Source organism: Lycorma delicatula, chromosome 2 (assembly GCF_047948215.1).
Source record: "Lycorma delicatula isolate Av1 chromosome 2, ASM4794821v1, whole genome shotgun sequence".
NCBI classification, from domain to species: domain Eukaryota; kingdom Metazoa; phylum Arthropoda; class Insecta; order Hemiptera; family Fulgoridae; genus Lycorma; species Lycorma delicatula.
This window is the reverse complement of record NC_134456.1, coordinates 192973853-192989319: the sequence shown is the minus strand read 5'-3', so window position 1 is coordinate 192989319 and position 15467 is coordinate 192973853. Positions and strand designations below refer to the sequence as shown.

General features: G+C 29.7%; 1 protein-coding gene across 2 annotated transcripts in view; it reads left to right on the top strand.

Annotated features, from left to right (window-relative positions):
- Positions 1 to 4547: 4547 nt before the first annotated feature.
- Positions 4548 to 15467, top strand: part of LOC142319542 (arylsulfatase B-like) — a 49991-nt gene continuing 39071 nt past the window's right edge. The window contains exon 1 of one of the 2 annotated variants that reach the window (XM_075356930.1): positions 4548 to 4700. The gene's annotated coding sequence lies outside the window, so the exon portion shown is untranslated. The remainder of the gene's footprint in view (positions 4701 to 15467) is intronic. The other variant, XM_075356932.1, reaches the window with a different exon arrangement.

Genomic DNA, 15467 nt, shown 5'->3' with positions numbered 1-15467 from the left:
AGTAATATATAAATTTTATTGAACGTAACTTATAATCATATTTTTGTAAATACAACTGTAAGTTATTTCAGATCTGCTGCTGAGTTTGATTATATTGTAAAGTTAAATTAAGTTACAAGAAGCTGTAGTCAAAGTTTATCTCTTTGAAATAATATAGTGTTCACTTACTAAGTAATAAGTCTCCATGGTAAACAGGTTGAAAAAAGGATTGTTTACATGTTGAGTGTTTTTGATATAATGTGTAACAGAATATTCGTTTTGGTAAAGAAAGCAATTATTCGAAATCGTTTTTTCTCTTACTTTCCCAAGAATGCCTGACATGAGATTCTTGTTGTTCTGCACATATATCCAGGGATTACAAACATATTTACACAGATTAACAACACACAGACTTATTTATTATATATTTACACCGTGAAAAGTTTCTTTTATTTTTCAGGAGTAAAATATTTTTGAATACAAATTCTTTCTCACAAATTGGTTTTAAAAAATTTGATAGCCATGGAAAAAATATAAGATATTATCAAATTCGTTTTACTCAAATTTTTACTGAATCATTAAATTAAAATATCAGTTGAAGGTTGGTAGGGTAGAAAATTTAAAAAGGGAAATGGATAGGGTAAATGTGGATATAGTAGGAATTAGTGAGTTTCGGTGGGAAGAGGAAGGCGACTTTTGGTCAGGTGATTTTAGAGTAATTAGTCCAGCTTCAAATAATGGGCAGGCAGGAGTAGGTTTCGTGATGAACAAGAAGATAGGGAGGAGAGTGGAGTATTTCAAGACGCATAGCGATTGAATCATTGTAATAAGGATAAAATCAAAACCTAAACCGACAACAATTGTTAACATCTTTATGCCTACAAGCGCCCATGATGATGATTAGGTAGAGTATATATATATGAAGAGATTGATGAAGCAATTAAACACGTAAAAGGAGATGAAAATTTAATAATAGTTGGAGATTGGAATGCAAGCTTTGGAAAAGGCAAGGAAGGAAATATAGTGGGTGAATACGGGCTGGGCAATGAAAGAGGGGACCGACTTATACAGTTTTGCACGAAGTATAATTTAGTAATTGCCAACACCCAATTTTAAAATCATAATAGAAGAATATACACTTGGAAAAAGCCAGGCGATACTGCAAGGTATCAGATAGATTATATCATGGTTAAGCAAAGATTTAGAAATCAACTCGTTGACTGCAAAACTTACCCTGGAGCAGACATTGATAGCGACCATAATTTGGTGATAATGAAATGTAGATTGGGGTTTAAAAACCTGAAGAAAAGGTGTCAGATGAATCGGTGGAATTTAGAGAAGCTTGAGGAAGAGGAGGTAAAGAGAGGAGGACATCGCAAGAGGTCTGAGTAAAAAAGATAAGGTAGAAAATGTAGAAGAAGAATGGGAGAATGTTAAAAAGGAAATTCTTAAATCAGCAGACGCAAACTTAGGCGGAATAAAGAGAACTGGTAGAAAACCTTGGGTTTCAGACGATATATTGCAGCTGATGTATGAACGTAGAAAATATAAGAATGCTAGTGATGAAGAAAGTAAAAGGAACTATCGGCAATTAAGAAATGCTATAAACAGGAAGTGCAAACTGGCGAAAGAAGAGTGGATTGAAGAAAAGTGTTCAGAAGTGGAAAGAGAAATGAACATTGGTAAAATAGACGGAGCATACAGGAAAGTTAAGGAAAATTTTGGGGTACATAAATTAAAATCTAATAATGTGTTAAACAAAGATGGTACACCAATATATAATACGAAAGGTAAAGTCGATAGATGGGTGGAATATATTGAAGAGTTATACGGAGGAAATGAATTAGAAAATGCTGTTATAGAGGAAGAAGAGGAAGTTGAGGAGGATGAAATGGGAGAAACAATACTGAGATCTGAATTTAAGAGAGCATTAAACGATTTAAATGGCAGAAAGGCTCCTGGAATAGATGGAATATCTGTAGAATTACTGCGCAGTGCAGGTGAGGAAGCGATTGATAGATTATACAAACTGGTGTGTAATATTTATGAAAAAGGGGAATTTCTGTCAGACTTCAAAAAAAGTGTTATAGTAATGATACCAAAGAAAGCAGGGGCAGATAAATGTGAAGAATATAAAATGCCGATATAAAATGCCGAATAGCACAAGCTAAACGAGCCTTCAGTAAGAAATTTAATTTGTTTACATCAAAAATTAATTTAAATGTCAGGAAAAGATTTTTGAAAGTGTATGTTTGGAGTGTCGCTTTATATGGAAGTGAAACTTGGACAATCGGAGTATCTGAGAAGAAAAGATTAGAAGCTTTTGAAATGTGGTGCTATAGGAGAATGTTAAAAATCAGATGGGTGGATAAAGTGACAAATGAAGAGGTATTGCGGCAAATAGATGAAGAAAGAAGCATTTGGAAAAATATAGTTAAAAGAAGAGACAACTTATAGGCCACATACTAAGGCATCCTGGAATAGTCGCTTTAATATTGGAAGGACAGGTAGAAGGGAAAAATTGTGTAGGCAGGCCACGTTTGGAATATGTAAAACAAATTGTTAGGGATGTAGGATGTAGAGGGTATACTGAAATGAAACGACTAGCACTAGATAGGGAATCTTGGAGAGCTGCATCAAACCAGTCAAATGACTGAAGACAAAAAAAAAAATATCAGTTCTGTACAGCATATCAGTTCTGTACTTATATCAGGAGCGAATCCAGAGTTCCATCCGGGATAGGTATTTAAAAAGTAAAAATAATTAAAATTTATTCTCTTTTCTTATTTTACATCATAAAAAAAATTCCCTACACACCTGGGTCTTTGTTTTGTTATCCTAATTTTTTAACAGTAAAAGTAATTACTAAATTAAGTAATTTTTTTACTAAAATTTATTGATGAGCATGCTATGTTCTCATTTTAATTTTTTGAAAAATACTTAGCGCTTTACAAAATGTAAATTAATTTTTACTGTGATGATTGGAAATTATTACTGTTATTACTTTCAGTGGAGGGAGACAGTTTTTCTCATTCTTAATTTAATGAAAATTATATGTCGACCTAATTATAACAAATACAACACAATCAATTTATAATTCACTGACTAATATTTTAAAAATAAATCAAATAAAAGCTACATTTATAGTATTTTTTAATTTCTTATTTTTTCAACAAAAGGAGAAACTTCATAATTTCTCACTGAATTCCACCCGCATTTATTTTTTATGTATGATAAAGCCTTACTCTTCATTAAACAATCGACTTGAATGGTTTTTTTCTATCTTACAGAGAAAATTTTTTCTGGAAATATTTTTAAGGGTTTTTTCTCGATAACTTGAAAAGAAAATAGCATTATACACATTTCCGCACTCAAAATATCCTCAACTTGCCCTCGGTATCAGTCTTTCTACATCTACATCACTTTTAAATGAAAGCACCAATTTCGATGATTTTTTTTTTGTTCTGTAGAGGAATTTTCTGTAGTATTCCTGTAGTAAGTTTCTCCCAGTTAATTTTTACATACAAACGAAAGACTTTTTAAATTAAATATTGTCTATTTAGACAACTCCGAGACATTTTTGTTTGTCATCAGCACTTCTAAAGATTGGATTTTTGTAGCGTCATAATAATATAATTACATCGTTTGGTGTAATTCTGATATTTAAAATACTTTCACACGTAACTTCAAGAAAACTAATCGAAAGATTAGATTTGCTTTAACGTGCTTACATGCAGTAATTTTTTTAAATATTTAAAATAAATATATATTTTTGCTTCATTTGTAATATACTTTTGCTTTTTATGTAAATTTATTCATAAAAACAAAAGCAAATATTTTTTGCATTCCAGAAAGCCTTCCAAGAAGTAGCTTTTTAAATCGCTTCTGTATTTTCTTTTTTTGTAACAAGAAGTAGATCTCTCGCTTTTTTTAATTTCTTTCGAACATCTTTATTCGTACGGAAACTTTTTTCTGGGCTGATTCAGTAAAATATTTTTTTTTACACCGACTTCATAATAACGTGTTAAAAAAATTAACTTGTTCATTCAATTTTAACGTTTAAATTCGTTATAATATATAATTTTAAATATATAAATAATTTTCGTTTAAATATATAATTTTTAGTAAGGATTTTAGTAAGTTGTTGGTCATTTTTGTTGCTTTTAATGAAATGTTTTATTATTTTATGATTTTGTGGGTTTTTTAAATAGATTTTATTTTAACACTTTATTTGAATATTTTAGTACTTGAAAATAATTTACGGTACGAAAAAATTAATCTAAATTTATTTGCAGATTTCAATCAAATTTTGATTGCAGTTGAAGATAGTATGTGTATGTAAAAGAAATTGAATGTAAAATTTAATTCTTTCTTCAAAGAAGGGAACAAAAAAAAAGAATTCTATCCGTAAAAAAAAAAATGAACAAAAAATTTAATTAGCCTAACATTTGCCGCGTTAACCATTTAAGTTTAACAAAAGTACTTGTAAAGTACATGTTAAAACTATAAATCATACATTGCATGACTGGACTCATAGGTGGGAGAACAAGCAAGTTACTTTTATTTACACGTAATAATATCTTAGTAAAACGAATAACAGCTGGGAGAAGCAACTTTAACTCCACATAATGTTAACACTCTGTATATATAAATGTTTTGTGTAAATTTGTAACTAGAGTTGAAAAACGAATATTTGGATCTAATTAATTCTCTTTATTTAGGTGAGCATAAATAAAATACTATATTAATACAGTATTATTAAAAATATTTTACAAGAAAATAATTTATTTTATATATATATATATATATATATATATATATATATATATATATAATTCATGATTTATTATTAATTAATTAATATTTCGTGCGATTTCGATGATACATTTTATTTTACAGATGAAGTTACTCCGTAAAGATTCAGTTTTAAGTTTTTTTAAATAATTTAACCATTTTTTTTTCGCAATTTTTGGTTAATAACTATCACCTGATGTTGAATGTATTTCGAACGAAAATTTAACAAAATTAGTAAATTCGAGTAAAAAATAATTCATAATCCCTTATTTCAGAGTGCCTTAGATTATCAGCGATAGCAATTTCTTTATGCCTCTATTAACTTTATTTTTTTATCAGGACGTCGTCGGCTTTTCGTCTTTGTTTCTTGTTATTTCCCTGTTCATATTTTTAATAAAAATAAAAATAGAAAAATTATAAATAAACTAAACATTAACAATATTAAAAGCAAAAAACATTTTTTTTTAAAGTCGAAATTTAAAGGAAAATTGAAAAAAACTTTTTTACTTTTTTGCACTGTTTTTAAGGTCTATTTAAATTATTTAAAATATTATTATACGACTGCCCAAAAAGGAGTGCAGAAAGGAGCGTTAGGGTATATGTATGTTTGTTCCACCGTAGCATCTAAACGGCTGAACCGATTTAGATGACCCCGCGTTGGAATTCTTACGTTATCGGGAGTGTTAGAGGCTATATATATATATATATATGTTTAAATAAATTTAAAAAAAAAATCGAAAAAAAAATTATACTATATACAAAATTGTCACCGTACGCTCTTTAATTATCCTTTGCTTTGCAACTGAAATAGAATAGTAATTATCCTATATCAAAGAACAATGTTTGTCCCCCGCACGCCTAACGCTCAGAATGCGTACATTTGAAAATCAAATGCGAACTTAAAAAATCGTGCCCAGAAATTTCTAATTTTGACCGCTAGGTGGCGAACTCTACTTTCTTAGTCTGTTTTGTAGTCGTGTTTTTTCATTTTTATCAGATTTATCACTTTTTTTTAATCATTGAAACAGGCAGTATTTATTATATATTTTTATTCTTGGTAATTCATTGAGATTGACACTTAAAGAGTGATATTGATATCTCTGCACTTATTTTTTTTTTATACGAGTACGAAAGAATGTACATAAAAACTTGATTAACCGGAACGTTAGTAAACAGCTTTATGAATTACGAAGCTTTATTTATTTATGAATTATGAGCTTTATTTATTCATTATTTCTGAATTCTACACGTAAGTTTTTATTTACTAAAACACAGTAAAATGAAATTTTAATTATAGGTTAAAAAAAATTGAAAGGCTTTTAAAAAAATAGAATAATGTAATTACCTATAGTTATGCAGTTAATTACTCAACGAAAAACTGTAAAATATTTTTCCTTGTTTCCTTAAAAACTATTATATGGAAATTTACTATTTTTTTTTCAAATAAAATTCATTTTTCAAAAGTAATAAAATTAACCAAAATTATGTTAAGGACTTAGAACATTTACGTGATAAAATCTAACCTAATATCATAGACAAAAAGAAAGTTTAAACAGAGAAAACTAATATTAGTTTGTAACAAAATTAGAGAAAATGCGATTACTATCACAGACAACTTGGAGCCAACTTTAAAAAGGCGAAATTTAAAGGAAAATTGAAAAATAAATATTTTTTTACTTTTTTTGGAATCTTTTGAAGGACTTTTAAAAAGCATTTTAAGTTATTTAAAATATTATTATGTGACTGCTCAAAAAGGAGTGTAATGTATTTAGGGTATATGTATGTATGTTCATAAAATACAAACTACAGTGATCTTCCCCTAATAATGTATAACTTAGATAAATAGTTATTTTCAACTACTTTCATGTGACTCTGAAATTAAATTAATAATGCATTTTAATGCTTTTAACACCGAAAAATACACGTAGTACAGTTAATTATTTTTTTAAATAATTTAGCGTACAAAAATCAATAAACGTTAAAATAAAATATTAAGTTGAAGTAAGAGGTAAGTTGAACTAATGACCAATATCGCAGTGAATTGCAATAAGTTAGTCGTAACGATTAATTAAACGTTAAAATCTTTATCAAAGCTCTCACAAGTAAATAAAAAATAAAAAGCTATTAATTAAAAAAATTAATTTACTGAGAAAAATTTATTAATTTCGAATTGTAAAAATCCTTTTGACTTATTAATACCTAGTATGCAGTAAACGGACTTCACTTTAATTTCTTTTCTGCTAAAACTTTATGAGTAAACACTGATTTACTTAGCAAATTTATATGATTATTAAAGTGGCAATTACAAAAAAAAGAAGAAAATTCTTGCGCAGTTTTGCGCAAGAAGACCGACTTTTCTTTATTTTATTTTGTATCATTTTTTTGCGCAAGAAATATACAAAAGGTAAATTGAATGCGAAAACTTAAAGATAAGTATAATTTAATTATTTATTTATTTAATATAAAAGTATATTTTCTGTTTATAAGAAAATTAAATTATTATAACCGTAATTTGATGAAATAATTAAAAATAAACCCGCTGGATTCGTCTAGTGGTTAAACTCGTCATTGCAGAATCAGCTGATTTTTGAGACTGAGAGAGCTAAGATTCAAGTCCTTGTAAATGTAGACTAGCGTTCTTTGGTAGTTGGGTTTCAATTAACCACACGATTCAGGAGTGGTCGACCTGAATCTGTTCAAGACTACATGTTTACTGGTACATTTGCACATACATTGCAGCTACCCTCAGACCTGAAAGCCGGTAGCAGTAATTGCATTTGCCTATAAACACACACCCAGAACCGGCAGCAGCTGGAAAACTGGTTGGAGAAAAATATCAAAAATTAAAAATAACAAGTAAATTAGAAATAACTGTGACTCACAGCATAAACGCATATGAAAACAATCTGATGTGGACAACACGTAACTTCTTTGTACGCCTATTAAATTGCAAATTCACTTTTTTTTTAAATGAAAAATACATGACATTTTATTTCATTAATAACTTCTGATATTTTTTCATATTTTTTATTGTTATTATTGATTTATTATTTATCGTATTTTTTTTATAATCAAAGGTTAATAATTATTAATAAATCAGTATATTTAAATTTTAAAAAAGTTAGAAAAAATGGAGATGAAATCTGATCCGAACCTATGTGCCTTCTTCTTATAAGACCCAAACATTTCATTAATTAAAATTTCATTTGGCTATAACTGTGGAACCAATGAAAATAACTACCAGTTATGATATATAATTGAAAAGCTCTCAATGAGGGCTTATTATTGCAGTTAAGAAAAGCCCAAAATCCAAATTTGTTTTGAATTTTGGGCTGTCTTGGACACTTTTGGTTCAATCGATTGCAATCAAAAAGAGAGGTGCACAATTAGATGTTACAACAGTCCTAAATCAGAAATTTCAACATCTTACGGTTAATCATTTTTGAGTTATGCGAGATACATACTTACGTACGCGCGTACGTGCAGACGTCACGCCGAAACTAATCAAAATGGATTCAGGGATGGTCAAAATGGATTATTTCCATTGAAATCTGAAAACTGGATGTTGAAATTTTGGATTTCGGACTGTTGTAACATCTAGTTGTGCGCCTCCCCTTTTGATTGTAATCGACCGAACCAAAAGTGTCAAAAAAAGCTAAAAAAAATCCAAAACAATTTGGATTTTGGACTTTTTCTTAACTGCAGTAATAAGCCCTCATTGAGAGCTTTTCAACGATATATCATACATAAGTGGTACTTATTTTCATCGGTTCCAGGTTATAACCAAATGAAATTTTAATTAATGAAATATTTGGATCTTTTTTTTTAACCTCCGGCAACATCGTTAGGTATTGCTTCAGAGGATGAGATGAGTGATTTATAGCGTGTGAAAATGCCATACATAACCGGGATTCGAACCCGGGACCTCCGGATGAAAGGCCGAAACGCTACCACTCGCGCCACGGAGGCCGGCGAAATATTTGGATCTTACAAGAGCACATACGTTCGAATCAGATTTTATCTCCTTTTTTAAACTTTTTTTTTAATTTAAGTATATTGATTTATTAATAATTATTGACATCCAATTGTAAATAAAGTTTTACGATAAATGATAACAATAAAAAAAAAATATGAAAAATTATCAGAAGTTATTAATGAAATAAAATGTTATGTACTTTTCATTTTAAAAAAAACCTATATATATAATTTAATAGTCAGTCGTTCAAGGAAGTCATGTGGTGTCCACATCAGTTTTTTTTTTAAATTAGTGATCCATCTTCTGCTTAGCTTATAAAAATTAAGATATACTTTGTTACTAAAAAAAAAAAAAAAACCAAAAACATTCCACACTGAAATAGTCAACGAAAAGTGGCTGCTAAATGGAAAACCATCTCCAAAGACAACTAAACTGGAAGAGAGAAATGAAAAAAAAGAAGTTATTATCAATTAATAGGCTGTATTTGTTTATCTGTATCACATGATCATAAATTAATAACATTAAAAATATTCAACTCTTTAAAGTTTTTTCTTCATTTTTTTCTGAAGACTAATGAATGAATGAATGATGAAATAAATTATGGTTAATTGGAAATTGATTGGAGAGTAAAATAATACCGGTCACAGTTATGAAGCAAGCTTCATAATTATTGATAAAAATATACCTGGTCTAATGTGTATTGAAATAAGAAGAACCCTGATGAATGGGTTGTCTACGATTTTCTGCTTTATAGGAAAAATTTGTATAGAATCGCGCGTTAATTTTTGCTTATATTGAGGGGGAAACTTTAATCTTAAGGCAAAATCTTAAAAGCAAAAGTTTAATTAAAAATATTTAAATATTTCTTAAACAATACATCAATTAGGAAAGCCCAACTGAAATTAATTAAGAGTAAAATTTGGTAAAGAATGTAATTAAGACTAAATTGACCGATTTATACCGCTTTAAAATTAGAATATAACAAGTTTTAATTAACGGATATCTTCCAAGAAAATATCTATCTACCTATTCTACAATAAAAATATTGTATCTTTTTTTTTAATAAGCGTCAACTTTATCTCTCTACTCGAAGGAGTTTAATATTATTTTTTACATTTCCATACTGAATATCCTAAATTTTAAATCCAATAAATTTGTTTATGAAGTTACAGATAATCTGCTTATTCAAAATTATTAAAGACAATTCAGGAAGTAGTAGTTTAGTTAATTATAACTTTTTAATAACGCTAATGTTAACGCCTATTTAGTTTGATTTCATTCGTGTAGAAGGTCAAAGATTATAATTTTATTCATGTTTATTTAACCCAGAGGTAAAAGGAGTAATTTATAAAGATAGTTTACATGAAAATAATTGTGTAAGGTCTTATTATACGTCCATATCAGCATTCTTTTCGACTCAATTTAACTACTATTATACATTAATATTATTAACATTTATTTGTTAAGCTTGTGCATGTAATCTTCGGCCAAATGATAAAATCGAGTCCCTTTAACCATACGTTGTAACGATGTCATAAAGTAAAACTTGCCAAAAAAAATTGTACACTGCTATAACAAAAAAAAAGTACTTATTAAACGAAAAAAAATAATTTAAAATTGTTGAATTAAAAGCGCAAGAGCTTTTTTTGTGGTCCTACATTTATTTTAATTAAAAATTAAATTAAAAAATAATAAAAACTCAAAATAATTATTTTTTACGAAAATAAAAGTGATTTCAAATACTGAAATCGTGTAGTGTGATGAAGTAAAATTAAAAAAATAATAAAACGTATCAGAAATAGAAATTCCGGCTTATAAAGTCGTGAACTAATCAAGAAAATGTTTAAAAAAATCTCGAAAAGAAGGTTTTCTACGAAGAGCAAAATCCAACAAAAAAGTAACAGAAGAATTTATTAAGAAAAAGGCAGTCAGGCAGGAAAATACTGGAGGAAAGGAAGAAGAGAAACGGTAAGAAAAGACTTATCGTGGTTAATAGTTGGCTAAAACCAAAAATATTAATATATTTTAAATACTTATTTAAATTTCAACTACAGAAAGGAAACAAATTAAAAATCGACTATCAGAAACATAATAAATCTTAAATTGCCGATGTCTTCAAAAAATCGAAATTTTTGGACTAACTGAATAAGTATTAATTTTTAGTTTTAAGTTTATCAGTTTTTTAAAACTAGTCTTATTATTTCATTTGTTTCAGAAACGATTTAGAACTACTTATATAAAGAATTTTTTGTAATTCAACTTAAATTTATATAAGACTAGCTTTTACCCGTGACTTCGCTCGCTGTGAACCTTTAAAAAATATGCGAGCAACTATATCATATCGATCAGTGGTTTTTTTCCCGGGCATTAGCTCTTTAGTTACATCTTGCCACGAAGGATTACAGGTAAAAGTTACAAAGAGGTCAGGCCTGCCGTAAATTTGTACATAAGCGAAAGCGTCTTGAGTGTATACATGCAGATAACGGGGACTGTTCACAAAAGTAGAAGGCAGAATAACCATCTTGCCTATGTCATTAGGTGTAATACTACCATCTGCGCTAATCGCATCTTGTAGATGAATGTAATTTTCAGTTCGTAATTTCGTCTGGTTTATAGAAATGTAACTAAGGCGTTCGCTCTCTGCTTTAATATACATATCTACCAAGAATTGATGAAAGAGTTGCCTTGACCGCAAAAGGAGATTGAAGTCGTGCTCTCGAAGCATCATGTGATACGTATAAAAAATTAAAAAGTTTATTGGGAACCGGCTGTCTTGTTGTTGGATTAATGACTGGAATATTGAAATGATATCCTGGCTCACCTTTACTGAAAATGAACGGGTACTGCAAAGCATCATAAAATTTATGAGTATCGGCTACGCGTTTCAGCGTATTATCATGTGCCCGTAACACTATGTCTCGTGGAGAGCATGGGTCACTAGTAACCAAAACGCAACTTCATTGATCATCGGCGCATTATAACGCCTCTCATGTTCACCAGGTGGAGTCCGATCAGCATGAATGACCACTATGTAATTATCTGGAGGCCAGTTTTCTATTGCACTTTTAAAGGTATTTACCAACAAATTGTGGCTGTGTAACATTCTTTGAATTTTCAGTACTGTATCTCTTTCGACTCCTTCAATACACTGACAACGACGGTTTACTTCATTTTCTTCATCACCCATAAATTACACCTGCAAAAATTTATGCTGTTCATTATCTGCTGGAAAAAGTGATCCAATTTGATGATATATCTGTTCTTGTACAATAAAAGTTGGTGAAAATCCGGGCATTCTTATCACTTATTCTACTCCAAAGCATGTCATTTGGAATCAAGAGTTATACTTTCTGATTTTACTTAAAAATTGCTTCGACTCATCTGTAACACTTAAATATAGAGTTTTCAAAGGCTCCTCTGGTTCACCAAGTAAAGGAAGTGAAACTTTACCACTAGAACAGCACATTCCAGTAGTTTCATCTTTCCATTTTAAATCATCGCAATGCTGACATTTTCTTTCATTGAACCAATACCAATTAAATAATGCTTATGGTATTCAAGTGAAGGATCATATTGAAATTCAGAATTATTAAATACAGACCAATTGTTACGCATAAAATTTCGACGGCGCGCGATTTGCATTTCTGCATGAACGATTCTTCTCGCCTGCGATTGTTCTGGAGTTTCTCTGGCTCTTATAGCTACCTGCTGTTCAGTTTGTCTTTCTAAACGAATTTGTGTTTGAATTGGCGTTTCAGCTGCTCTTAAGGTAGCTTGGCGTTCAGCTTGCTCATCTAACCTTTCTTGTCTCTGAGAAGTTGTTTCACCAGCCCTCAAAGCACATTGTCACCTCGCTTGTTGTTGTCGTCTTAGTTCTGCGTGAGCGGAAGATTCTTGAGTTCGAGCAACTTTTGCCGCCCGGGCCCGTGATGAATCCCTGGACAGGTTAGATTTGCGCTTCCGAGGCATTTTAGAAAAAAAAAAAAAACAGACTAAAAACTGAAAATATCGTTAGAAGTAAAACAATAAACAGGCACCTAACCTCAAAAACTGGAAAAGTTTTAGTAATGCTTACAGAAGAATAACAATAAATATAGAAGGATTCGAAACAGCAGAAGTACTATACTCAATTGAATAGTGACTTGACCGTCGGTATTACAGTGTTGGATTGGCACTTTATTTCATTTACATACTGGAACGCCAGGTGGCGTTGAATTTGGTCAAATTTTTTGTCGGACGATCATACCTACCAATATAAACTTTTTACCATTCCGAAAAAAATATTGTTTTTTTTTACTAAAAAGTGTCCTATGTCCTTCGCAATACCTTTGAGAATATGTGTACGAAGTTTCATGATGATCGGTTGAGTAGTTTCTGCGTGAAAGCGTAACAAACAAAACAAACTCACATTCACGTTTATAATATTAGTAAGGATTTATTGAAAATTTACTATATGTAGGTTTTGAAAAAAATAATTAGTATATATTATGTTTTTCCAGTAGGACAAGGAATTTATTTCTTATTAAAGTATACAAAAAATGTATAAGTTTTACATAAAGAGTGTTTATGAGTTTCTATAGATAAAACTCGAAACACTGCACATTTGAAAAAGATATTTCGTTTCTGTAGTAAATCCCGTTTTCTGGATCACTTAGGAGGTGATCACAGCAATAATTTCCGATTATGCAGATGGAGTAAACCACATACTCCTGCAAAATAAATTATGTTCTTTAAATGGCTCCCAAATAAAATTCTGAGAATGTGAGATCCGGACTAGGTGGTAACCTTCCTTTTTCCTGTTTAGCCTTCGGGAATTAACGTCAGCTATTACTTCAGAGGAGGAATGAGGATGATATATATGTATGAGTGTAAGTAAAGTGTAGTCTTGTACAGTCTCAGGTCGACCATTTCTGAGATGTGTGGTTAATTGAAACCAAACCACCATAGAACACCGGTATCCACGATCTATTATTCAAATCCGTATAAAAATAACAGTCTTTTCTAGGATTTGAACGCTGGAACTCTCGATTTCCAAATCAGTTGATTTGCAAAACGCGTTCACCACTAGACCAACCGATGGGTTAGACTACATGGTAACCATTCTCTCTACCACGCGATTTGTTACGAAATCTTTCGTTGAACACACATTAACCTCTAAGGATGTGGTAGCCCACAATAATGTTGGTAGATAACACGATCGTATTCTTCATCAGTTTGCGAAAAAACAAACACTTTTACATTTTACAAATATAAACGCATATATAGATAGTTGGTAGTAGTGATGGTTTTTTCTACCAAGAAAAAAGTCACTCTAAAATTTCTGTAACCGAGTTCACACCAAAATTCACTTCTGGAAAATCTCAGATAAATTCAGCTACTTCATTTCGTCACTCTGATTCTCGAATGCAGTAGTTCGCCGATGTTATTGATATAAAAATTTGTTTCATCTGTGAAAAAGTACGTTTTAAAACATTTTCGTTATCTTCTATCTTCTAGCATAACGTTTTAAAGCTCGGCATACTTCGGGCGATCATTCATTTTGATTTCGTATCTTAATTAAAGTTTGTGTGCCTATAATTGTAGTCTCTTCTTTTTACATCGTGATTTAGGAATACCACTTGATAAACTACGACAGTAATAGCTCATAATGCAAGACAGTCGAATACGCTTTACGTAATAATAATAATGCTAATAACAATAATAGAAGATGGTTTGCTAACAAAAATAATTCCAGGTTTGCTGTCATTCGAGTGACAGAGGGTCAATTTTGACTGAAGATTAGGTTTAAGAAGTAGAGGTAAATTTTAGCAGGTTTTTTTTCTTAATGTTGCAGTACTTGTTAATCTCATCACTATTTTATTTGATAGTAGGCGTTAACCTTTCTTGATATTTACCTCAGAAACCAATAAATAAAACTATGCACAGTGACTTTCAATTTCTATGATTAATTATGAATAAGTCGCTTTTTGCTGCCAGTTTTGCAAGGAAAAGAACATAAAAATCTGTTCTAATTATTTATTGCCATTTTTTCTTTAGTTAAGTGACATTAAAGTATGGGAAAAACCCTTTGTTTGTTTTTAATAGTAATGCCAACAAAATAATTCTACTGAATATTTTTTTTAAAAGTGTATTTTGATATTCTTTTTTAGCTCTTATTGTCAAATATTTTATCTTTGACTGTATTTTAGATATAACACAAATAAATATATGTTTCGATTGATTTAAATGGAATAGAGCAGTTTACCTCGATTGTAACAAAAAAATATTAATTAATATTTATTTACTTCGTAAGCATTTACAAAAACATATTTATACTGTTTTTTCCTAAATAGAACAATTGAGTGTAATTATATATAATAATGTGTTTGTTTTTAAATATATTAGAAAATATTATCTTTTTCTATAAGTAGGAGTATTTTTAATTATTTTAAGTCAACAATTATGTATGTAATTTATTGATATTATAATTGCTCATGAATGTAACAGGATGTGAATTCATAAGTATGGTTATTAAGTGGTCTACATGCCAGATCCTCATTTAACTGATTATGGGTTTGATTATTAATAGATTTTTGGTATCATCTTTTTGCAGAGTTCATCTTATTCTTATTTAAAAATATATACCAAGAAATTTCATTTCGGGTTTTTTTGTTCAATAAGTTTGATTTGCTGTTTTTTAATTTTTAGTTTTCAGGTTTGATTGTTTAGGTTTATCTCA